The sequence below is a fragment of the Sminthopsis crassicaudata genome, chromosome X (assembly GCF_048593235.1).
Source record: "Sminthopsis crassicaudata isolate SCR6 chromosome X, ASM4859323v1, whole genome shotgun sequence".
In the NCBI taxonomy this organism is placed as follows: domain Eukaryota; kingdom Metazoa; phylum Chordata; class Mammalia; order Dasyuromorphia; family Dasyuridae; genus Sminthopsis; species Sminthopsis crassicaudata.
Genome location: NC_133623.1, coordinates 27655338 through 27680704, shown reverse-complemented (window position 1 = coordinate 27680704; position 25367 = coordinate 27655338). Strand labels below are relative to the sequence as shown.

General features: G+C 43.1%; 1 protein-coding gene across 7 annotated transcripts in view; it reads left to right on the top strand.

The window, feature by feature from the left end:
* Window positions 1–9690: 9690 nt before the first annotated feature.
* PNMA6F (PNMA family member 6F) overlaps window positions 9691–25367 on the top strand; it is a 185923-nt gene continuing 170246 nt past the window's right edge. The window contains exons 1-3 of one of the 7 annotated variants that reach the window (XR_012483856.1): window positions 9691–9744; window positions 22721–22794; window positions 23876–23949. The gene's annotated coding sequence lies outside the window, so the exon portion shown is untranslated. Of the gene's footprint in view, window positions 9745–11780; window positions 11835–12014; window positions 12069–17234; window positions 17289–18858; window positions 18913–19665; window positions 19724–22720; window positions 22795–23155; window positions 23201–23875; window positions 23950–25367 lie in introns of those variants that run through there. The other 6 variants (XR_012483855.1, XR_012483860.1, XR_012483859.1 and 3 more) reach the window with 6 other exon arrangements.

Genomic DNA, 25367 nt, shown 5'->3' with positions numbered 1-25367 from the left:
ATGACCTTTGACTTCCAACACAGTACACTTTATAGACTCAGGTTTGGAAATGTGAGGGGACTTAGAGAAAGTAAGAGAGGTTTACAAACAAGGGCCTAGACTTGGATTGGCGAGTCTATGACCCTTCCCTTCCTAGACTCTACACCGTAGACTCAGGTTTGGAAATGTGAGGGGGCTTAGAGAAAGTAAGAGAGGTGTACAAACAAGGGCCTGGACTTGGATTGGTGAGTCTATGACCCTTGACTTCCAAGAATATACTCTTTATAAACTAAGTTTTGGAAACGTGGTGGCACTTAGAGAAAGTAAGAGAGGTGTACAAACAAGGGCCTGGACTTGGATTGGTGAGTCTATGACCCTTGACTTCCCAGACTCTACACCATAAACTCAGGTTTGGAAATGTGAGGGGGCTTAGAGAAAGTAAGAGAGGTGTACAAACAAGGGCCTGGACTTGGATTGGTGAGTCTATGACCCTTGACTTCCCAGACTTTATTATATACAGGTAAGTTTGGAAATGTGAGGGGACTTAGAGAAAGCATGTGAGGTGTACAAAACAAGGGCAGCACTTGGATTGGCGAGTCTATGACCCTTGACTTCCCAGAATATACTCTTTATAAACTAAGTTTTGGAAACGTGGTGGCACTTAGAGAAAGTAAGAGAGGTGTACAAACAAGGACCTGGACTTGGATTGGTGAGTCTATGACCCTTGACTTCCCAGACTCTACACCATAGACTCAGGTTTGGAAATGTGAGGGTGCTTAGAGAAAGTAAGAGAGGTGTACAAGCAAGGGCCTGTACTTGGATTGGCGAGTCTATGACCCTTGACTTCCCACACAGTACACTTTATAGACTCAGGTTTGGAAATGTGGTGGAACTTCGAAAAAGTAAGAGAGGTGTACAAACAATGGCCTAGACTTGGATTGGTAAGTCTATGACCTTTGACTTCCAACACAGTACACTTTATAGACTCAGGTTTGGAAATGTGAGGGGACTTAGAGAAAGTAAGAGAGGTTTACAAACAAGGGCCTAGACTTGGATTGGCGAGTCTATGACCCTTGCTTTCCTAGACTCTACACCGTAGACTCAGGTTTGGAAATGTGAGGGGGCTTAGAGAAAGTAAGAGAGGTGTACAAACAAGGGCCTGGACTTGGATTGGTGAGTCTATGACCCTTGACTTCCCAGACTTTATTATATACAGGTAAGTTTGGAAATGTGAGGGGACTTAGAGAAAGCATGTGAGGTGTACAAAAGAGGGCCAGGACTTGGATTGGTGAGTCTATGACCCTTGACTTCCCAGAATATACTCTTTATAAACTAAGTTTTGGAAACGTGGTGGCACTTAGAGAAAGTAAGAGAGGTGTACAAACAAGGGCCTGGACTTGGATTGGCGAGTCTATGACCCTTGACTTCCCAGAATGTACTCTTTATAAACAAAGTTTTGGAAATATGGTGGCACTTAGAGAAAGTAAGAGAGGTGTACAAACAAGGGACTGCACTTGGATTGGTAAGTCCATGAACCTTGACTTCCCAGAATATACTCTTTATAAACTAAGTTTTGGAAATGTGGTGCCGCTTAGAGAAAGTAAGAGAGGTGTACAAACAAGGGCCTGGACTTGGATTGGTGAGTCTATGACCCTTGACTTCCCACACAGTACACTTTATAAACTCAGGTTTGGAAATGTGAGGGGACTTAGAGAAACCATGTGAGCTGTACAAACAACGGCCTGGACTTGGATTGGCGAGTCTATGACCCTTGACTTCCCTGACTCTAAACCATAGACTCAGGTTTGGAAATGTGAGGGGGCTTAGAGAAAGTAAGAGAGGTGTACAAACAAGGGCCTGGAATTGAATTGTTAAGTCTATGACCCTTGACTTGCCAGACTTTATATTATAGAGGCAAGTTTAAAAATGTGAGGGGACTTAGAGAAAGCATGTGAGGTGTACAAAAGAGGGCCAGGACTTGGATTGGTAAGTCTATGATCCTTGACTTTCCAGAATATACTCTTTATAAACTAAGTTTTGGAAATGTGGTGGCACTTAGAGAAAGTAAGAGATGTGTACAAACAAGGGCCTGCACTTGGATTGGTGAGTCTATGACCCTTGACTTCCCAGACTTTATTCTATAGAGGCAAGTTTGGAAATGTGAGGGGACTTAGAGAAAGCATGTGAGGTGTACAAAAGAGGGCCAGGACTTGGATTGGTGAGTCTATGACCCTTGACTTCCCAGAATATACTCTTTATAAACTAAGTTTTGGAAACGTGGTGGCACTCAGAGAAAGTAAGAGAGGTGTACAAACAAGGGCCTGGACTTGGATTGGTGAGTCTATGACCCTTGACTTCCCAGAATATACTCTTTATAAACTAAGTTTTGGAAACGTGGTGGCACTTAGAGAAAATAAGAGAGGTCTACAGACAAGAGCCTGGACTTGGATTGGCGAGTCTATGACCCTTGACTTCCCTGACTCTAAACCATAGACTCAGGTTTGGAAATGTGAGGGGGCTTAGAGAAAGTAAGAGAGGTGTACAAACAAGGGCCTGGAATTGGATTGTTAAGTCTATGACCCTTGACTTCCCAGACTTTATTCTATAGAGGCAAGTTTGGAAATGTGAGGGGACTTAGAGAAAGCATGTGAGGTGTACAAAAGAGGGCCAGGACTTGGATTGGTGAGTCTATGACCCTTGACTTCCCAGAATATACTCTTTATAAACTAAGTTTTGGAAATATGGTGGCACTTAGAGAAAGTAAGAGAGGTGTACAAACAAGGGCCTGGACTTGGATTGGCGAGTCTATGACCCTTGACTTCCCAGACTCTACACCATAGACTCAGGTTTGGAAATGTGAGGGTGCTTAGAGATAGTAAGAGAGGTGTACAAGCAAGGGCCTGGACTTGGATTGGCGAGTCTATGACCCTTAACTTCCCACACAGTACACTTTATAGACTCAGGTTTGGAAATGTGAGGGGACTTACAGAAAGCATGTGAGCTGTACAAACAAGGGCCTGGACTTGGATTGGTGAGTCTATGATCCTTGACTTTCCAGAATATACTCTTTATAAACTAAGTTTTGGAAATGAGGTGGCACTAGAGAAAGTAAGAGAGGTGTACAAACAAGGGCCTGGAATTGGATTGGTGAGTCTATGACCCTTGACTTCCCAGAATATACTCTTTATAAACTAAGTTTTGGAAATGAGGTGGCACTTAGAGAAAGTAAGAGAGGTGTACAAACAAGGGCCTGGACTTGGATTGGTAAGTCTATGACCCTTGACTTCCCAGACTTTATACTATAGAGGCAAGTTTGGAAATGTGAGGGGACTAAGAGAAAGCATGTGAGGTGTACAAAAGAGGGCCAGGACTTGGATTGGTAAGTCTATGACCCTTGACTTCATAGACTCTACACCACAGACTCAGGTTTGGAAATGTGAGGGGCCTTAGAGAAAGTAAGAGAGGTGTACAAACAAGGGCCTGGACTTGGATTGGTGAGTCTATGACCTTTGACTTCCCACACAGTACACTTTATATACTCAGGTTTGGAAATGTGAGGGGACTTACAGAAAGCATGTGAGCTGTACAAACAAGGGCCTGGACTTGGATTGGCGAGTCTATGACCCTTGACTTCCCTGACTCTAAACCATAGACTCAGGTTTGGAAATGTGAGGGGGCTTAGAGAAAGTAAGAGAGGTGTACAAACAAGGGCCTGGACTTTGATTGGTGAGTCTATGACCCTTGACTTTCCAGAATATACTCTTTACAAACTAAGTTTTGGAAATGTGGTGGCACTTAGAGAAAGTAAGAGAGGTGTACAAACAAGGGCCTGCACTTGGATTGGTGAGTCTATGACCCTTGACTTCCCAGACTTTATTCTATAGAGGCAAGTTTGGAATTGTGAGGGGACTTAGAGAAAGCATGTGAGGTGTACAAAAGAGGGCCAGGACTTGGATTGGTGAGTCTATGACCCTTGACTTCCCAGAATATACTCTTTATAAACTAAGTTTTGGAAACGTGGTGGCACTTAGAGATAGTAAGAGAGGTGTACAAGCAAGGGCCTGGACTTGGATTGGCGAGTCTATGACCCTTAACTTCCCACACAGTACACTTTATAGACTCAGGTTTGGAAATGTGAGGGGACTTACAGAAAGCATGTGAGCTGTACAAACAAGGGCCTGGACTTGGATTGGCGAGTCTATGACCCTTGACTTCCCTGACTCTAAACCATAGACTCAGGTTTGGAAATGTGAGGGGGCTTAGAGAAAGTAAGAGAGGTGTACAAACAAGGGCCTGAAATTGGATTGTTAAGTCTATGACCCTTGACTTGCCAGACTTTATATTATAGAGGCAAGTTTAAAAATGTGAGGGGACGTAGAGAAAGCATGTGAGGTGTACAAAAGAGGGCCAGGACTTGTATTGGCGAGTCTATGATCCTTGACTTTCCAGAATATACTCTTTATAAACTAAGTTTTGGAAATGTGGTGGCACTTAGAGAAAGTAAGAGAGGTGTACAAACAAGGGCCTGGACTTGGATTGGTAAGTCTATGACCCTTGACTTCCCAGAATATACTCTTTATAAACTAAGTTTTGGAAAAGTGGTGCCACTAAGAGAAAGTAAGAGAGGTGTACAAACAAGGGCCTGGACTTGGACTGGTGAGTCTATGACCCTTGACTTCTCAGACTTTATTCTATAGAGGCAAGTTTGGAAATGTGAGGGGACTTAGAGAAAGCATGTGAGGTGTACAAAAGAGGGCCAGGACTTGGATTGGTGAGTCTATGACCCTTGACTTCCCAGAATATACTCTTTATAAACTAAGTTTTGGAAACGTGGTGGCACTTAGAGAAAGTAAGAGAGGTGTACAAACAAGGACCTGGACTTGGATTGGTGAGTCTATGACCCTTGACTTCCCAGACTCTACACCATAGACTCAGGTTTGGAAATGTGAGGGTGCTTAGAGAAAGTAAGAGAGGTGTACAAGCAAGGGCCTGGACTTGGATTGGCGAGTCTATGACCCTTGACTTCCCACACAGTACACTTTATAGACTCAGGTTTGGAAATGTGGTGGCACTTCGAAAAAGTAAGAGAGGTGTACAAACAATGGCCTAGACTTGGATTGGTAAGTCTATGACCTTTGACTTCCAACACAGTATACTTTATAGACTCAGGTTTGGAAATGTGAGGGGACTTAGAGAAAGTAAGAGAGGTTTACAAACAAGGGCCTAGACTTGGATTGGCGAGTCTATGACCCTTGCCTTCCTAGACTCTACACCGTAGACTCAGGTTTGGAAATGTGAGGGGGCTTAGAGAAAGTAAGAGAGGTGTACAAACAAGGGCCTGGACTTGGATTGGTGAGTCTATGACCCTTGACTTCCAAGAATATACTCTTTATAAACTAAGTTTTGGAAACGTGGTGGCACTTAGAGAAAGTAAGAGAGGTGTACAAACAAGGGCCTGGACTTGGATTGGTGAGTCTATGACCCTTGACTTCCCAGACTCTACACCATAGACTCAGGTTTGGAAATGTGAGGGGGCTTAGAGAAAGTAAGAGAGGTGTACAAACAAGGGCCTGGACTTGGATTGGTGAGTCTATGACCCTTGACTTCCCAGACTTTATTATATACAGGTAAGTTTGGAAATGTGAGGGGACTTAGAGAAAGCATGTGAGGTGTACAAAACAAGGGCAGCACTTGGATTGGCGAGTCTATGACCCTTGACTTCCCATAATATACTCTTTATAAACTAAGTTTTGGAAATGTGGTGACACTTAGAGAAAGTAAGAGAGGTGTACAAACAAGGGCCTGGAATTGGATTGGTGAGTGTATGACCCTTGACTTCCCAGAATATACTCTTTATAAACTAAGTTTTGGAAATGAGGTGGCACTTAGAGAAAGTAAGAGAGGTGTACAAACAAGGGTCTGGACTTGGATTGGTAAGTCTATGACTCTTGACTTCACAGACTTTATTCTATAGAGGTAAGTTTGGAAATGTGAGGGGACTTAGAGAAAGCATGTGAGGTGTACAAAAGAGGGCCAGGACTTGGATTGGTGAGTCTATGACCCTTGACTTCCCAGAATATACTCTTTATAAACTAAGTTTTGGAAATGAGGTGGCACTTAGAGAAAGTAAGAGAGGTGTACAAACAAGGGCCTGGAATTGGATTGGTGAGTCTATGAGCCTTGACTTCCCAGAATATACTCTTTATAAACTAAGTTTTGGAAATGTGGGTGGCACTTAGAGAAAGTAAGAGAGGTGTACAAACAAGGGCCTGGACTTGGATTGGTGAGTCTATGACCCTTTACTTTCCAGACTTTATACTATAGAGGCAAGTTTGGAAATGTGAGGGGACTTAGAGAAAGCATGTGAGGTGTACAAAAGAGGGCCAGGACTTGGATTGGTGAGTCTATGACCCTTGACTTTCCAGACTTTATACTATGGAGGCAAGTTTGGAAATGTGAGGGGACTTAGAGAAAGCATGTGAGGTGTACAAAAGAGGGCCTGGACTTCGATTGGTGAGTCTATGACCCTTGACTTCCCAGAATATACTCTTTATAAACTAAGTTTTGGAAACGTGGTGGCACTTAGAGAAAGTAAGAGAGGTGTACAAACAAGGACCTGGACTTGGATTGGTGAGTCTATGACCCTTGACTTCCCAGACTCTACACCATAGACTCAGGTTTGGAAATGTGAGGGGCTTAGAGAAAGTAAGAGAGGTGTACAAGCAAGGGCCTGGACTTGGATTGGCGAGTCTATGACCCTTGACTTCCCACACAGTACACTTTATAGACTCAGGTTTGGAAATGTGGTGGCACTTAGAGAAAAGTAAGAGAGGTGTACAAACAATGGCCTAGACTTGGATTGGTAAGTCTATGACCTTTGACTTCCCACACAGTACACTTTATAGACTCAGGTTTGGAAATGTGAGGGGACTTAGAGAAAGTAAGAGAGGTGTACAAACAAGGGCCTGGACTTGGATTGGTGAGTCTATGACCCTTGACTTCCCACACAGTACACTTTATAGACTCAGGTTTGGAAATGTGAGGGGACTTAGAGAAAGCATGTGAGCTGTACAAACAAGGGCCTGCACTTGGATTGGCGAGTCTATGACCCTTGACTTCCCAGAATCTACACCATAGACTCAGGTTTGGAAATGTGAGGGGGCTTAGAGAAAGTAAGAGAGGTGTACAAACAAGGGCCTGGACTTGGATTGGTGAGTCTATGACCCTTGACTTCCCACACAGTACACTTTATAGACTCAGGTTTGGAAATGTGAGGGGACTTAGAGAAAGCATGTGAGCTGTACAAACAAGGGCCTGCACTTGGATTGGCGAGTCTATGACCCTTGACTTCCCAGAATCTACACCATAGACTCAGGTTTGGAAATGTGAGGGGGCTTAGAGAAAGTAAGAGAGGTGTACAAACAACGGCCTGGACTTAGATTGGTAAGTCTATGACCCTTGACTTCCCAGACTTTATATTATAGAGGCAAGTTTGGAAATGTGAGGGGACTTAGAGAAAGCATGTGAGGTGTACAAAAGAGGGCCAGGACTTGGATTGGTGAGTCTATGACCCTTGACTTCCCAGAATATACTCTTTATAAACTAAGTTTTGGAAACGTGGTGGCACTTAGAGAAAGTAAGAGAGGTGTACAAACAAGGACCTGGACTTGGATTGGTGAGTCTATGACCCTTGACTTCCCAGACTCTACACCATAGACTCAGGTTTGGAAATGTGAGGGGCTTAGAGAAAGTAAGAGAGGTGTACAAGCAAGGGCCTGGACTTGGATTGGCGAGTCTATGACTCTTGACTTCCCACACAGTACACTTTATAGACTCAGGTTTGGAAATGTGGTGGCACTTCGAAAAAGTAAGAGAGGTGTACAAACAATGGCCTAGACTTGGATTGGTAAGTCTATGACCTTTGACTTCCAACACAGTACACTTTATAGACTCAGGTTTGGAAATGTGAGGGGACTTAGAGAAAGTAAGAGAGGTTTACATACAAGGGCCTAGACTTGGATTGGCGAGTCTATGACCCTTGCCTTCCTAGACTCTACACTGTAGACTCAGGTTTGGAAATGTGAGGGGGCTTAGAGAAAGTAAGAGAGGTGTACAAACAAGGGCCTGGACTTGGATTGGTAAGTCTATGACCCTTGACTTCCAAGAATATACTCTTTATAAACTAAGTTTTGGAAACGTGGTGGCACTTAGAGAAAGTAAGAGAGGTGTACAAACAAGGGCCTGGACTTGGATTGGTGAGTCTATGACCCTTGACTTCCCAGACTCTACACCATAGACTCAGGTTTGGAAATGTGAGGGGGCTTAGAGAAAGTAAGAGAGGTGTACAAACAAGGGCCTGGACTTGGATTGGTGAGTCTATGACCCTTGACTTCCCAGACTTTATTATATACAGGTAAGTTTGGAAATGTGAGGGGACTTAGAGAAAGCATGTGAGGTGTACAAAACAAGGGCAGCACTTGGATTGGCGAGTCTATGACCCTTGACTTCCCATAATATACTCTTTATAAACTAAGTTTTGGAAATGTGGTGACACTTAGAGAAAGTAAGAGAGGTGTACAAACAAGGGCCTGGACTTGGATTGGTGAGTCTATGACCCTTGACTTCCCAGACTCTACACCATAGACTCAGGTTTGGAAATGTGAGGGTGCTTAGAGAAAGTAAGAGAGGTGTACAAGCAAGGGCCTGGACTTGGATTGGCGAGTCTATGACCCTTGACTTCCCACACAGTACACTTTATAGACTCAGGTTTGGAAATGTGGTGGCACTTCGAAAAAGTAAGAGAGGTGTACAAACAATGGCCTAGACTTGGATTGGTAAGTCTATGACCTTTGACTTCCAACACAGTATACTTTATAGACTCAGGTTTGGAAATGTGAGGGGACTTAGAGAAAGTAAGAGAGGTTTACAAACAAGGGCCTAGACTTGGATTGGCGAGTCTATGACCCTTGCCTTCCTAGACTCTACACCGTAGACTCAGGTTTGGAAATGTGAGGGGGCTTAGAGAAAGTAAGAGAGGTGTACAAACAGAGGGCCTGGACTTGGATTGGTGAGTCTATGACCCTTGACTTCCCAGAATATACTCTTTATAAACTAAGTTTTGGAAACGTGGTGACACTTAGAGAAAGTAAGAGAGGTGTACAAACAAGGGCCTGGAATTGGATTGGTGAGTCTATGACCCTTGACTTCCCAGAATATACTCTTTATAAACTAAGTTTTGGAAATGAGGTGGCACTTAGAGAAAGTAAGAGAGGTGTACAAACAAGGGCCTGGACTTGGATTGGTGAGTCTATGACCCTTGACTTCCCAGAACATACTCTTTATAAACTAAGTTTTGGAAATGTGAGGGGACTTACAGAAAGCATGTGAGCTGTACAAACAAGGGCCTGGACTTGGATTGGTAAGTCTATGACCCTTGACTTCCCAGACTTTATACTATAGAGGCAAGTTTGGAAATGTGAGGGGACTTAGAGAAAGCATGTGAGGTGTACAAAAGAGGGCCAGGACTTGGATTGGTAAGTCTATGAACCTTGACTTCATAGACTCTACACCACAGACTCAGGTTTGGAAATGTGAGGGGCCTTAGAGAAAGTAAGAGATGTGTACAAATAAGGGCCTGGACTTGGATTGGTGAGTCTATGACCCTTGACTTCCCACACAGTACACTTTATAGATTCAGGTTTGGAAATGTGAGGGGACTTAGAGAAAACATGTGAGCTGTACAAACAAGGGCCTGCACTTGGATTGGTAAGTCCATGAACCTTGACTTCCCAGAATATACTCTTTATAAACTAAGTTTTGGAAATGTGGTGCCGCTTAAAGAAAGTAAGAGAGGTGTACAAACAATGGCCTGGACTTGGATTGGTGAGTCTATGACCCTTGACTTCCCACACAGTACACTTTATAGACTCAGGTTTGGAAATGTGAGGGGACTTAGAGAAAGCATGTGAGCTGTACAAACAAGGGCCTGCACTTGGATTGGCGAGTCTATGACCCTTGACTTCCCAGAATCTACACCATAGACTCAGGTTTGGAAATGTGAGGGGGCTTAGAGAAAGTAAGAGAGGTGTACAAACAACGGCCTGGACTTGGATTGGTAAGTCTATGACCCTTGACTTCCCAGACTTTATACTATAGAGGCAAGTTTGGAAATGTGAGGGGACTTAGAGAAAGCATGTGAGGTGTACAAAAGAGGGCCAGGACTTGGATTGGTGAGTCTATGACCCTTGACTTCCCAGAATATACTCTTTATAAACTAAGTTTTGGAAACGTGGTGGCACTTAGAGAAAGTAAGAGAGGTGTACAAGCAAGGGCCTGGACTTGGATTGGCGAGTCTATGACCCTTGACTTCCCACACAGTACACTTTATAGACTCAGGTTTGGAAATGTGGTGGCACTTCGAAAAAGTAAGAGAGGTGTACAAACAATGGCCTAGACTTGGATTGGTAAGTCTATGACCTTTGACTTCCAACACAGTATACTTTATAGACTCAGGTTTGGAAATGTGAGGGGACTTAGAGAAAGTAAGAGAGGTTTACAAACAAGGGCCTAGACTTGGATTGGCGAGTCTATGACCCTTGCCTTCCTAGACTCTACACTGTAGACTCAGGTTTGGAAATGTGAGGGGGCTTAGAGAAAGTAAGAGAGGTGTACAAACAAGGGCCTGGACTTGGATTGGTGAGTCTATGACCCTTGACTTCCCAGACTCTACACCATAGACTCAGGTTTGGAAATGTGAGGGGGCTTAGAGAAAGTAAGAGAGGTGTACAAACAAGGGCCTGGACTTGGATTGGTGAGTCTATGACCCTTGACTTCCCAGACTTTATTATATACAGGTAAGTTTGGAAATGTGAGGGGACTTAGAGAAAGCATGTGAGGTGTACAAAACAAGGGCAGCACTTGGATTGGCGAGTCTATGACCCTTGACTTCCCATAATATACTCTTTATAAACTAAGTTTTGGAAATGTGGTGACACCTAGAGAAAGTAAGAGAGGTGTACAAACAAGGGCCTGGAATTGGATTGGTGAGTGTATGACCCTTGACTTCCCAGAATATACTCTTTATAAACTAAGTTTTGGAAATGAGGTGGCACTTAGAGAAAGTAAGAGAGGTGTACAAACAAGGGCCTGGACTTGGATTGGTGAGTCTATGAGCCTTGACTTTCCAGACTTTATACTATAGAGGCAAGTTTGGAAATGTGAGGGGACTTAGAGAAAGCATGTGAGGTGTGCAAAAGAGGGCCAGGACTTGGATTGGTGAGTCTATGACCCTTGACTTCCCAGAATATACTCTTTATAAACTAAGTTTTGGAAATGAGGTGGCACTTAGAGAAAGTAAGAGAGGTGTACAAACAAGGGCCTGGACTTGGATTGGTGAGTCTATGACCCTTGACTTCCCAGAACATACTCTTTATAAACTAAGTTTTGGAAATGTGAGGGGACTTACAGAAAGCATGTGAGCTGTACAAACAAGGGCCTGGACTTGGATTGGTAAGTCTATGACCCTTGACTTCCCAGACTTTATACTATAGAGGCAAGTTTGGAAATGTGAGGGGACTTAGAGAAAGCATGTGAGGTGTACAAAAGAGGGCCAGGACTTGGATTGGTAAGTCTATGACCCTTGACTTCATAGACTCTACACCACAGACTCAGGTTTGGAAATGTGAGGGGCCTTAGAGAAAGTAAGAGAGGTGTACAAATAAGGGCCTGGACTTGGATTGGTGAGTCTATGACCCTTGACTTCCCACACAGTACACTTTATAGATTCAGGTTTGGAAATGTGAGGGGACTTAGAGAAAACATGTGAGCTGTACAAACAAGGGCCTGCACTTGGATTGGTAAGTCCATGAACCTTGACTTCCCAGAATATACTCTTTATAAACTAAGTTTTGGAAATGTGGTGCCGCTTAAAGAAAGTAAGAGAGGTGTACAAACAATGGCCTGGACTTGGATTGGTGAGGCTATGACCCTTGACTTCCCACACAGTACACTTTATAGACTCAGGTTTGGAAATGTGAGGGGACTTAGAGAAAGCATGTGAGCTGTACAAACAAGTGCCTGCACTTGGATTGGCGAGTCTATGACCCTTGACTTCCCAGAATCTACACCATAGACTCAGGTTTGGAAATGTGAGGGGGCTTAGAGAAAGTAAGAGAGGTGTACAAACAAGGCCTGCACTTGGATTGGTAAGTCTATGACCCTTGACTTCCCAGACTTTATACTATAGAGGCAAGTTTGGAAATGTGAGGGGACTTAGAGAAAGCATGTGAGGTGTACAAAAGAGGGCCAGGACTTGGATTGGTGAGTCTATGACCCTTGACTTCCCAGAATATACTCTTTATAAACTAAGTTTTGGAAACGTGGTGGCACTTAGAGAAAGTAAGAGAGGTGTACAAACAAGGACCTGGACTTGGATTGGTGAGTCTATGACCCTTGACTTCCCAGACTCTACACCATAGACTCAGGTTTGGAAATGTGAGGGGGACTTAGAGAAAGTAAGAGAGGTGTACAAGCAAGGGCCTGGACTTGGATTGGCGAGTCTATGACCCTTGACTTCCCACACAGTACACTTTATAGACTCAGGTTTGGAAATGTGGTGGCACTTCGAAAAAGTAAGAGAGGTGTACAAACAATGGCCTAGACTTGGATTGGTAAGTCTATGACCTTTGACTTCCAACACAGTATACTTTATAGACTCAGGTTTGGAAATGTGAGGGGACTTAGAGAAAGTAAGAGAGGTTTACAAACAAGGGCCTAGACTTGGATTGGCGAGTCTATGACCCTTGCCTTCCTAGACTCTACACCGTAGACTCAGGTTTGGAAATGTGAGGGGGCTTAGAGAAAGTAAGAGAGGTGTACAAACAAGGGCCTGGACTTGGATTGGTGAGTCTATGACCCTTGACTTCCCAGACTCTACACCATAGACTCAGGTTTGGAAATGTGAGGGGGCTTAGAGAAAGTAAGAGAGGTGTACAAACAAGGGCCTGGACTTGGATTGGTGAGTCTATGACCCTTGACTTCCCAGACTTTATTATATACAGGTAAGTTTGGAAATGTGAGGGGACTTAGAGAAAGCATGTGAGGTGTACAAAACAAGGGCAGCACTTGGATTGGCGAGTCTATGACCCTTGACTTCCCATAATATACTCTTTATAAACTAAGTTTTGGAAATGTGGTGACACTTAGAGAAAGTAAGAGAGGTGTACAAACAAGGGCCTGGAATTGGATTGGTGAGTGTATGACCCTTGACTTCCCAGAATATACTCTTTATAAACTAAGTTTTGGAAATGAGGTGGCACTTAGAGAAAGTAAGAGAGGTGTACAAACAAGGGTCTGGACTTGGATTGGTAAGTCTATGACTCTTGACTTCACAGACTTTATTCTATAGAGGCAAGTTTGGAAATGTGAGGGGACTTAGAGAAAGCATGTGAGGTGTACAAAAGAGGGCCAGGACTTGGATTGGTGAGTCTATGACCCTTGACTTCCCAGAATATACTCTTTATAAACTAAGTTTTGGAAACGTGGTGGCACTTAGAGAAAGTAAGAGAGGTGTACAAACAAGGGCCTGGAATTGGATTGGTGAGTCTATGACCCTTGACTTCCCAGAATATACTCTTTATAAACTAAGTTTTGGAAATGAGGTGGCACTTAGAGAAAGTAAGAGAGGTGTACAAACAAGGGCCTGGACTTGGATTGGTGAGTCTATGACCCTTGACTTTCCAGACTTTATACTATAGAGGCAAGTTTGGAAATGTGAGGGGACTTAGAGAAAGCATGTGAGGTGTACAAAAGAGGGCCAGGACTTGGATTGGTGAGTCTATGACCCTTGACTTCCCAGAATATACTCTTTATAAACTAAGTTTTGGAAACGTGGTGGCACTTAGAGAAAGTAAGAGAGGTGTACAAACAAGGACCTGGACTTGGATTGGTGAGTCTATGACCCTTGACTTCCCAGACTCTACACCATAGACTCAGGTTTGGAAATGTGAGGGTGCTTAGAGAAAGTAAGAGAGGTGTACAAGCAAGGGCCTGGACTTGGATTGGCGAGTCTATGACCCTTGACTTCCCACACAGTACACTTTATAGACTCAGGTTTGGAAATGTGGTGGCACTTCGAAAAAGTAAGAGAGGTGTACAAACAATGGCCTAGACTTGGATTGGTAAGTCTATGACCTTTGACTTCCCACACAGTACACTTTATAGACTCAGGTTTGGAAATGTGAGGGGACTTAGAGAAAGTAAGAGAGGTGTACAAACAAGGGCCTGGACTTGGATTGGTGAGTCTATGACCCTTGACTTCCCACACAGTACACTTTATAGACTCAGGTTTGGAAATGTGAGGGGACTTAGAGAAAGCATGTGAGCTGTACAAACAAGGGCCTGCACTTGGATTGGCGAGTCTATGACCCTTGACTTCCCAGAATCTACACCATAGACTCAGGTTTGGAAATGTGAGGGGGCTTAGAGAAAGTAAGAGAGGTGTACAAACAACGGCCTGGACTTAGAATGGTAAGTCTATGACCCTTGACTTCCCAGACTTTATACTATAGAGGCAAGTTTGGAAATGTGAGGGGACTTAGAGAAAGCATGTGAGGTGTACAAAAGAGGGCCAGGACTTGGATTGGTGAGTCTATGACCCTTGACTTCCCAGAATATACTCTTTATAAACTAAGTTTTGGAAACGTGGTGGCACTTAGAGAAAGTAAGAGAGGTGTACAAACAAGGACCTGGACTTGGATTGGTGAGTCTATGACCCTTGACTTCCCAGACTCTACACCATAGACTCAGGTTTGGAAATGTGAGGGTGCTTAGAGAAAGTAAGAGAGGTGTACAAGCAAGGGCCTGGACTTGGATTGGCGAGTCTATGACCCTTGCCTTCCCACACAGTACACTTTATAGACTCAGGTTTGGAAATGTGGTGGCACTTCGAAAAAGTAAGAGAGGTGTACAAACAATGGCCTAGACTTGGATTGGTAAGTCTATGACCTTTGACTTCCAACACAGTACACTTTATAGACTCAGGTTTGGAAATGTGAGGGGACTTAGAGAAAGTAAGAGAGGTTTACAAACAAGGGCCTAGACTTGGATTGGCGAGTCTATGACCCTTGCCTTCCTAGACTCTACACTGTAGACTCAGGTTTGGAAATGTGAGGGGGCTTAGAGAAAGTAAGAGAGGTGTACAAACAAGGGCCTGGACTTGGATTGGTAAGTCTATGACCCTTGACTTCCAAGAATATACTCTTTATAAACTAAGTTTTGGAAACGTGGTGGCACTTTGAGAAAGTAAGAGAGGTGTACAAACAAGGGCCTGGACTTGGATTGGTGAGTCTATGACCCTTGACTTCCCAGACTCTACACCATAGACTCAGGTTTGGAAATGTGAGGGGGCTTAGAGAAAGTAAGAGAGGTGTACAAACAAGGGCCTGGACTTGGATTGGTGAGTCTATGACCCTTGACTTCCCAGACTTTATTATATACAGGTAAGTTTGGAAATGTGAGGGGACTTAGAGAAAGCATGTGAGGTGTACAAAACAAGGGCAGCACTTGGATTGGCGAGTCTATGACCCTTGACTTCCCATAATATACTCTTTATAAACTAAGTTTTGGAAATGTGGTGACACTTAGAGAAAGTAAGAGAGGTGTACAAACAAGGGCCTGGACTTGGATTGGTGAGTCTATGACCCTTGACTTCCCAGACTCTACACCATAGACTCAGGTTTGGAAATGTGAGGGTGCTTAGAGAAAGTAAGAGAGGTGTACAAGCAAGGGCCTGGACTTGGATTGGCGAGTCTATGACCCTTGACTTCCCACACAGTACACTTTATAGACTCAGGTTTGGAAATGTGGTGGCACTTCGAAAAAGTAAGAGAGGTGTACAAACAATGGCCTAGACTTGGATTGGTAAGTCTATGACCTTTGACTTCCAACACAGTACACTTTATAGACTCAGGTTTGGAAATGTGAGGGGACTTAGAGAAAGTAAGAGAGGTTTACAAACAAGGGCCTAGACTTGGATTGGCGAGTCTATGACCCTTGCCTTCCTAGACTCTACACCGTAGACTCAGGTTTGGAAATGTGAGGGGGCTTAGAGAAAGTAAGAGAGGTGTACAAACAAGGGCCTGGACTTGGATTGGTGAGTCTATGACCCTTGACTTCCAAGAATATACTCTTTATAAACTAAGTTTTGGAAACGTGGTGGCACTTAGAGAAAGTAAGAGAGGTGTACAAACAAGGGCCTGGACTTGGATTGGTGAGTCTATGACCCTTGACTTCCCAGACTCTACACCATAGACTCAGGTTTGGAAATGTGAGGGGGCTTAGAGAAAGTAAGAGAGGTGTACAAACAAGGGCCTGGACTTGGATTGGTGAGTCTATGACCCTTGACTTCCCAGACTTTATTATATACAGGTAAGTTTGGAAATGTGAGGGGACTTAGAGAAAGCATGTGAGGTGTACAAAACAAGGGCAGCACTTGGATTGGCGAGTCTATGACCCTTGACTTCCCATAATATACTCTTTATAAACTAAGTTTTGGAAATGTGGTGACACTTAGAGAAAGTAAGAGAGGTGTACAAACAAGGGCCTGGAATTGGATTGGTGAGTGTATGACCCTTGACTTCCCAGAATATACTCTTTATAAACTAAGTTTTGGAAATGAGGTGGCACTTAGAGAAAGTAAGAGAGGTGTACAAACAAGGATCTGGACTTGGATTGGTAAGTCTATGACTCTTGACTTCACAGACTTTATTCTATAGAGGCAAGTTTGGAAATGTGAGGGGACTTTGAGAAAGCATGTGAGGTGTACAAAAGAGGGCCAGGACTTGGATTGGTAAGTCTATGACCCTTGACTTCATAGACTCTACACCACAGACTCAGGTTTGGAAATGTGAGGGAACTTAGAGAAAGTAAAAGAGGTGTACAAACAAGGGCCTGGACTTGGATTGGTGAGTCTATGACCCTTGACTTCCCACACAGTACACTGTATAGACTCAGGTTTGGAAATGTGAGGGGACTTAGAGAAAGTAAGAGAGGTTTACAAACAAGGGCCTGGACTTGGATTGGCGAGTCTATGACCCTTGACTTCCTAGACTCTACACCATAGACTCAGGTTTGGAAATGTGAGGGGGCTTAGAGAAAGTAAGAGAGGTCTACAAACAAGGGCCTGGACTTGGATTGGTGAGTCTATGACCCTTGACTTCCCCACAGTACACTTTATAGACTCAGGTTTGGAAATGTGAGGGGACTTAGAGAAAGCATGTGAGCTGTACAAACAAGGGCCTGCACTTGGATTGGCGAGTCTATGACCCTTGACTTCCCAGAATCTACACCATAGACTCAGGTTTGGAAATGTGAGGGGGCTTAGAGAAAGTAAGAGAGGTGTACAAACAACGGCCTGGACTTAGATTGGTAAGTCTATGACCCTTGACTTCCCAGACTTTATACTATAGAGGCAAGTTTGGAAATGTGAGGGGACTTAGAGAAAGCATGTGAGGTGTACAAAAGAGGGCCAGGACTTGGATTGGTGAGTCTATGACCCTTGACTTCCCAGAATATACTCTTTATAAACTAAGTTTTGGAAACGTGGTGGCACTTAGAGAAAGTAAGAGAGGTGTACAAACAAGGACCTGGACTTGGATTGGTGAGTCTATGACCCTTGACTTCCCAGACTCTACACCATAGACTCAGGTTTGGAAATGTGAGGGTGCTTAGAGAAAGTAAGAGAGGTGTACAAGCAAGGGCCTGGACTTGGATTGGCGAGTCTATGACCCTTGACTTCCCACACAGTACACTTTATAGACTCAGGTTTGGAAATGTGGTGGCACTTCGAAAAAGTAAGAGAGGTGTACAAACAATGGCCTAGACTTGGATTGGTAAGTCTATGACCTTTGACTTCCAACACAGTACACTTTATAGACTCAGGTTTGGAAATGTGAGGGGACTTAGAGAAAGTAAGAGAGGTTTACAAACAAGGGCCTAGACTTGGATTGGCGAGTCTATGACCCTTGCCTTCCTAGACTCTACACTGTAGACTCAGGTTTGGAAATGTGAGGGGGCTTAGAGAAAGTAAGAGAGGTGTACAAACAAGGGCCTGGACTTGGATTGGTAAGTCTATGACCCTTGACTTCCAAGAATATACTCTTTATAAACTAAGTTTTGGAAACGTGGTGGCACTTAGAGAAAGTAAGAGAGGTGTACAAACAAGGGCCTGGACTTGGATTGGTGAGTCTATGACCCTTGACTTCCCAGACTCTACACCATAGACTCAGGTTTGGAAATGTGAGGGGGCTTAGAGAAAGTAAGAGAGGTGTACAAACAAGGGCCTGGACTTGGATTGGTGAGTCTATGACCCTTGACTTCCCAGACTTTATTATATACAGGTAAGTTTGGAAATGTGAGGGGACTTAGAGAAAGCATGTGAGGTGTACAAAACAAGGGCAGCACTTGGATTGGCGAGTCTATGACCCTTGACTTCCCATAATATACTCTTTATAAACTAAGTTTTGGAAATGTGGTGACACTTAGAGAAAGTAAGAGAGGTGTACAAACAAGGGCCTGGACTTGGATTGGTGAGTCTATGACCCTTGACTTCCCAGACTCTACACCATAGACTCAGGTTTGGAAATGTGAGGGTGCTTAGAGAAAGTAAGAGAGGTGTACAAGCAAGGGCCTGGACTTGGATTGGCGAGTCTATGACCCTTGACTTCCCACACAGTACACTTTATAGACTCAGGTTTGGAAATGTGGTGGCACTTCGAAAAAGTAAGAGAGGTGTACAAACAATGGCCTAGACTTGGATTGGTAAGTCTATGACCTTTGACTTCCAACACAGTACACTTTATAGACTCAGGTTTGGAAATGTGCGGGGACTTAGAGAAAGTAAGAGAGGTTTACAAACAAGGGCCTAGACTTGGATTGGCGAGTCTATGACCCTTGCCTTCCTAGACTCTACACCGTAGACTCAGGTTTGGAAATGTGAGGGGGCTTAGAGAAAGTAAGAGAGGTGTACAAACAAGGGCCTGGACTTGGATTGGTGAGTCTATGACCCTTGACTTCCAAGAATATACTCTTTATAAACTAAGTTTTGGAAACGTGGTGGCACTTAGAGAAAGTAAGAGAGGTGTACAAACAAGGGCCTGGACTTGGATTGGTGAGTCTATGACCCTTGACTTCCCAGACTCTACACCATAGACTCAGGTTTGGAAATGTGAGGGGGCTTAGAGAAAGTAAGAGAGGTGTACAAACAAGGGCCTGGACTTGGATTGGTGAGTCTATGACCCTTGACTTCCCAGACTTTATTATATACAGGTAAGTTTGGAAATGTGAGGGGACTTAGAGAAAGCATGTGAGGTGTACAAAACAAGGGCAGCACTTGGATTGGCGAGTCTATAACCCTTGACTTCCCATAATATACTCTTTATAAACTAAGTTTTGGAAATGTGGTGACACTTAGAGAAAGTAAGAGAGGTGTACAAACAAGGGCCTGGAATTGGATTGGTGAGTGTATGACCCTTGACTTCCCAGAATATACTCTTTATAAACTAAGTTTTGGAAATGAGGTGGCACTTAGAGAAAGTAAGAGAGGTGTACAAACAAGGATCTGGACTTGGATTGGTAAGTCTATGACTCTTGACTTCACAGACTTTATTCTATAGAGGCAAGTTTGGAAATGTGAGGGGACTTAGAGAAAGCATGTGAGGTGTACAAAAGAGGGCCAGGACTTGGATTGGTAAGTCTATGACCCTTGACTTCATAGACTCTACACCACAGACTCAGGTTTGGAAATGTGAGGGAACTTAGAGAAAGTAAAAGAGGTGTACAAACAAGGGCCTGGACTTGGATTGGTGAGTCTATGACCCTTGACTTCCCACACAGTACACTTTATAGACTCAGGTTTGGAAATGTGAGGGGACTTAGAGAAAGTAAGAGAGGTTTACAAACAAGGGCCTGGACTTGGATTGGCGAGTCTATGACCCTTGACTTCCTAGACTCTACACCATAGACTCAGGTTTGGAAATGTGAGGGGGCTTAGAGAAAGTAAGAGAGGTCTACAAACAAGGGCCTGGACTTGGATTGGTGAGTCTATGACCCTTGACTTCCCAGAATATACTCTTTATAAACTAAGTTTTGGAAACGTGGTGGCACTTAGAGAAAGTAAGAGAGGTGTACAAACAAGGGCCTGGACTTGGATTGGTGAGTCTATGACCCTTGACTTCCCAGACTCTCACCATAGACTCAGGTTTGGAAATGTGAGGGTGCTTAGAGAAAGCATGTGAGTTGTACAAAGAAGGGCCTGCACTTGGATTGGCGAGTCTATGACCCTTGACTTCCCAGACTCTACACCATAGACTCAGGTTTGGAAATGTGAGGTGGCTTAGAGAAAGTAAGAGAGGTGTACAAACAAGGGCCTGGACTTGCATTGGTGAGTCTATGACCCTTGACTTCCCAGACTTTATTCTATAGAGGCAAGTTTGGAAATGTGGTGGCACTTAGAGAAAGTAAGAGAGGTGTACAAACAAGGGCCTGGACTTGGATTGGTAAGTCTATGACCCTTGACTTCCCAGACTCTATACCATAGACTCAGGTTTGGAAATGTGAGGGGGCTTAGAGAAAATAAGAGAGGTGTACAAACAAGGGCCTGCACTTGGATTGGTAAGTCTATGACCCTTGACTTCCCAGAATATACTCTTTATAAACTAAGTTTTGGAAATGTGGTGCCACTTAGAGAAAGTAAGAGAGGTGTACAAACAAGGGCCTGGACTTGGATTGGCGAGTCTATGACCCTTGACTTCATAGACTCTACACCAAAGACTGAGGTTTGGAAATGTGAGGGGGCTTAGAGAAAGTAAGAGAGGTTTACAAACAAGGGCCTGGACTTGGATTGGCGAGTCTATGACCCTTGACTTCTTAGACTCTACACCATAGACTCAGGTTTGGAAATGTGAGGAGACTTAAAGAAAGTAAGAGAGGTGTACAAACAACGGCCTGGATTGGATTGGCGAGTCTATGACCCTTGACTTCCCAGAATATACTCTTTATAAACTAAGTTTTGGAAATGTGGTGGCACTTAGAGAAAGTAAGAGAGGTGTACAAACAAGGGCCTGGACTTGGATTGTTAAGTGTATGACCCTTGACTTCCCAGAATATACTCTTTATAAACTAAGTTTTGGAAATGTAGTGGCACTTAGAGAAAGTAAGAGACGTGTACAACCAAGGGCCTGGACTTGAATTGGTGAGTCTATGACCCTTGACTTCTCAGAATATACTCTTTATAAACTAAGTTTTGGAAATGTGATGGCACTTAGAGAAAGTAAGAGAGGTGTACAAATAAGGGCCTGGACTTGGATTGGTGAGTCTATGACCCTTGACTTCCCAGACTTTAATCTATAGAGGCAAGTTTGGAAATGTGAGGGGACTTTGAGAAAGCATGTGAGGTGTACAAAACAGGGCCAGGACTTGGATTGGTGAGTCTATGATCCTTGACTTCCCAGAATAGACTCTTTATAAACTAAGTTTTGGAAATGTGGTGGCACTTAAAGAAAGTAAGAGAGGTGTACAAACAAGGGCCTGGACTTGGATTGGCGAGTCCATGACCCTTGACTTCCCAGACTCTATACCATAGACTCAGGTTTGGAAATGTGAGGGGCCTTAGAGAAAGTAAGAGAGGTGTACAAACAAGGGCTTGGACTTGGATTGATGAGTCTATGATCCTTGACTTCCCAGAATATACTCTTTACAAACTAAGTTTTGGAAAAGTGGTGCCACTTAGAGAAAGTAAGAGTGGTGTACAAACAAGGGCCTGGACTTGGATTGGTAAGTCTATTACCCTTGACTTCTCATTCAGTACACTTTATAGACTCAGGTTTGGAAATGTGAGGGGGCTTAGAGAAAGTAAGAGAGGTGTACAAACAAGGGCCTGGACTTGGATTGGTAAGTCTATTACCCTTGACTTCCCAGACTCTATACCATAGACTCAGGTTTGGAAATGTGAGGGGGCTTAGAGAAAGTAAGAGAGGTGTACAAACAAGGGCCTGGACTTGGATTGGTAAGTCTATGACCCTTGACTTCCCAGACTCTATACCATAGACTCAGGTTTGGAAATATGAGGGGGCTTAGAGAAAGTAAGAGAGGTGTACAAACAAGGGCCTGGACTTGGATTGGTAAGTCTATTACCCTTGACTTCCCAGACTCTATACCATAGACTCAGGTTTGGAAATGTGAGGGGGCTTAGAGAAAGTAAGAGAGGTGTACAAACAAGGGCCTGGACTTGGATTGGTGAGTCTATGACCCTTGACTTCCCAGAATATACTCTTAATAAACTAAATTTTGGAAATGTGGTGCCACTTAGAGAAAGTAAGAGAGGTGTACAAACAAGGGCCTGGACTTGGATTGGTAAGTCTATGACCCTTGACTTGTCATTAAGTACACTTTATAGACTCAGGTTTGGAAATGTGAGGGGGCTTAGAGAAAGTAAGAGAGGTGTACAAAAAAGGGTCTGGACTTGGATAGGTGAGTCTATGATCCCTAACTTCCCAGACTATACTCTTTATACACTCAGGTTTGGAAATGTGGGGGGAATTAGAGAAAGTAAGAGAGGTGTACAAACAAGGGCCTGGACTTGGATACCTAAGTCTATGACCCTTGATTTCCTAGACTATAACCTTTTTAGATGGACTTGGATAGGTTTCTCTATGACCCTTGACTTACCAGGCTATACTCTTTATAGACTCAGGTTCATAAATGTGGGTGGACTTCGAGAAAGCAAGAGAGGTGTACCAACATGGGCCTGGACTTGGATAGGTAAGTGTATGACCCTTGACTTCCCAGATTATTTTCTTCATAGATTCAGGTTCAGAAATGTGGCGGGACTTAAGGAAAGGAAGAGTGGTATACAAACAAGGGCCTAGACTTGGATCCCTAAGTCTATGACCCTCGATTTGCCAAACTATAATCATTTTCGATGGACTTAGATAGGTCATTCTATGACACTTGTATTCACAGATTATAAACTTTAGAGACCAAGGTTTAGAAATGTGGGGGAACTTAGAGAAAGTAAGAGACATGTACAAAAATGGGTCTGGACTTGGACAGGGAAGTCCCGACACTTGATTTTCCAGACAATAGTCTTCATAAACTGAGGTTAGAAATATGGGTGTACTTAGAGAAAGCAAGAGAGGTGTACCAACATGGGCCTGGACTTGGATAGGTAAGTCTATGACCCTTGATTTGCCAAGCTATAATCATTTTCGATGGACTTGGATAGGTCATTCTATGACACTTGTATTCCAGCCTATACACTTTATAGACTAATGTTTAGAAATGTGGGGGAACTTATAGAAACTAAGAGAGGTGTACAAAAAAGGATCAGGACTTGGATAGGTCTATGCCCCTTGATTTCCCAGACAATAGTCTTCATAAACTGAGGTTTGAAATACAGGTGTACTTAGAGAAACCAAGAGGGGTGTACCAACATCAGCCTGGACTTAGATAAGTGAGTGTATGATCCTTGACTTCCCAGAGTATACTCTGTAGACTCAGATTTAGAAATGTGGGGGGAATTAGAGAAAGTAAAAGAGGTGTACAAACAAGGGCCTGGACTTGGTAGGTAAGATTATGAACCTTGACTTCCCACACTGTACTCTTTATAGACTCAAGTTCAGAAATGTGGTGCAAGTTAGAGAAAGCAAGAGAGGTGTAAAAACAAGGGCGTGGACTTCGTAGGTAAGTCTATGACCCTTGACTTCCCCCACTACACTCTTTATAGACTCAGGCTCTAAAATGAGGGGGGGCGTAGAGTAAGTAAGAGATGTATACAAAAAAGGGTCTGGACTTGGATAGGTAAGTCTATGATCCTTAACTTCCCAGATTATTTTCTTCATAGATTCCGGTTTAGAAATGTGGCAGGACCTAAAGAAAGTAAGAGAGGTGTACAAACAAGGGCCTGGAGTTGGATAGGTAAGTCTATGACCCTTGACTTCCCAGACTCTACACCATAGACTCAGGTTTGAAAATGTGGTGGCACTTAGAGAAAGTAAGAGAGATGTACAAACAAGAGCCTGGACTTGGATACCTAAGTCTATGATACTTGACTTCCCACACAATATTCTTTATAGACTCACATTTAGAAATGGCAAGGGACTTAGAGAAAGTGAGATAGGTGTACAAATAAGGGCCTGGCTTGGACAGGTAGATCTATTACCCTTGAATTCCCCGATTATACTCTTTATAGACTCAGGGTTAGAAATGTGGGGGGACATAGGGAAAGTAAGATAGTTGTACATACAAGGGCCTGGACTTGCATTAGTGAGTCTATGACCCTTGACTTCCAACAGTATAATCATTTTAGATGGACTTGGTATGTAATTCTATGAAATTTGACTTCCCAAACTATAATCTTTGTAAAGTGAGGTTTAGAAATGTCAGGCAAAAAATGTCTGTGGCAGCTCTTTTTGTTGTAGCTAGAAACTGGAAGATGAATGGATGTCCATCAGTTGGAGAACGGTTGGGTAAATTGTGGTATATGAAGGTTATGGAATATTATTGCTCTGTAAGAAATGACCAGCAGGAGGAATATAGAGAGGCCTGGAGAGACTTAAATCAACTGATGCTGAGTGAAATGAGCAGAACCAGAAGATCACTGTACACTTCAACAACAATACTGTATGGGGATGTATTCTGATGGAAGTGGAAATCTTCAACATAAAGAAGATCCAACTCACTTCCAGTTGATCAATGATGGACAGAGGTAGCTACACCCAGAGAAGAAACAATGGGAAGTGAATGTAAATTGTTAGCACTAATATCTGTCTGCCCAGGTTGCATGTACCTTCGGATTCTAATGTTTATTGTGCAACAAGAAAATGATATTCACACACATGTATTGTACCTAGACTATATTGTAACACATGTAAAATGTATGGGATTGCCTGTCATCGGGGGGAGGGAATAGAGGGAGGGGGGGGTAATTTGGAAAAATGAATACAAGGGATAATATTATAAAAATATATATATATATATATATATATATATATATATATATATATATATATATAATAAAAAATTAAAAAAAAAATAAAGTTACACAAATGCAAAAAAAAATTACATATATATATATATATATATATATATATATATATATATATATAATAAAAAATTAAAAAAAAAAAAAAGAAATGTCAGGCAACAATGTTGAGAAAGTGAGAGAGGTATCGAACCGAGGGCCTGCACTTGGATAGGTAAGTCTATGATCCTTGACTTCCCAGACTATAATCTTTATAGATTCACGTTTAAAAATGTTGAGGGACTGAGAGAAAGTGAGAGAGGTGTACAAACAAGGGCCTGGACTTGAATAGTTAAATCTATGACCCTTGAAT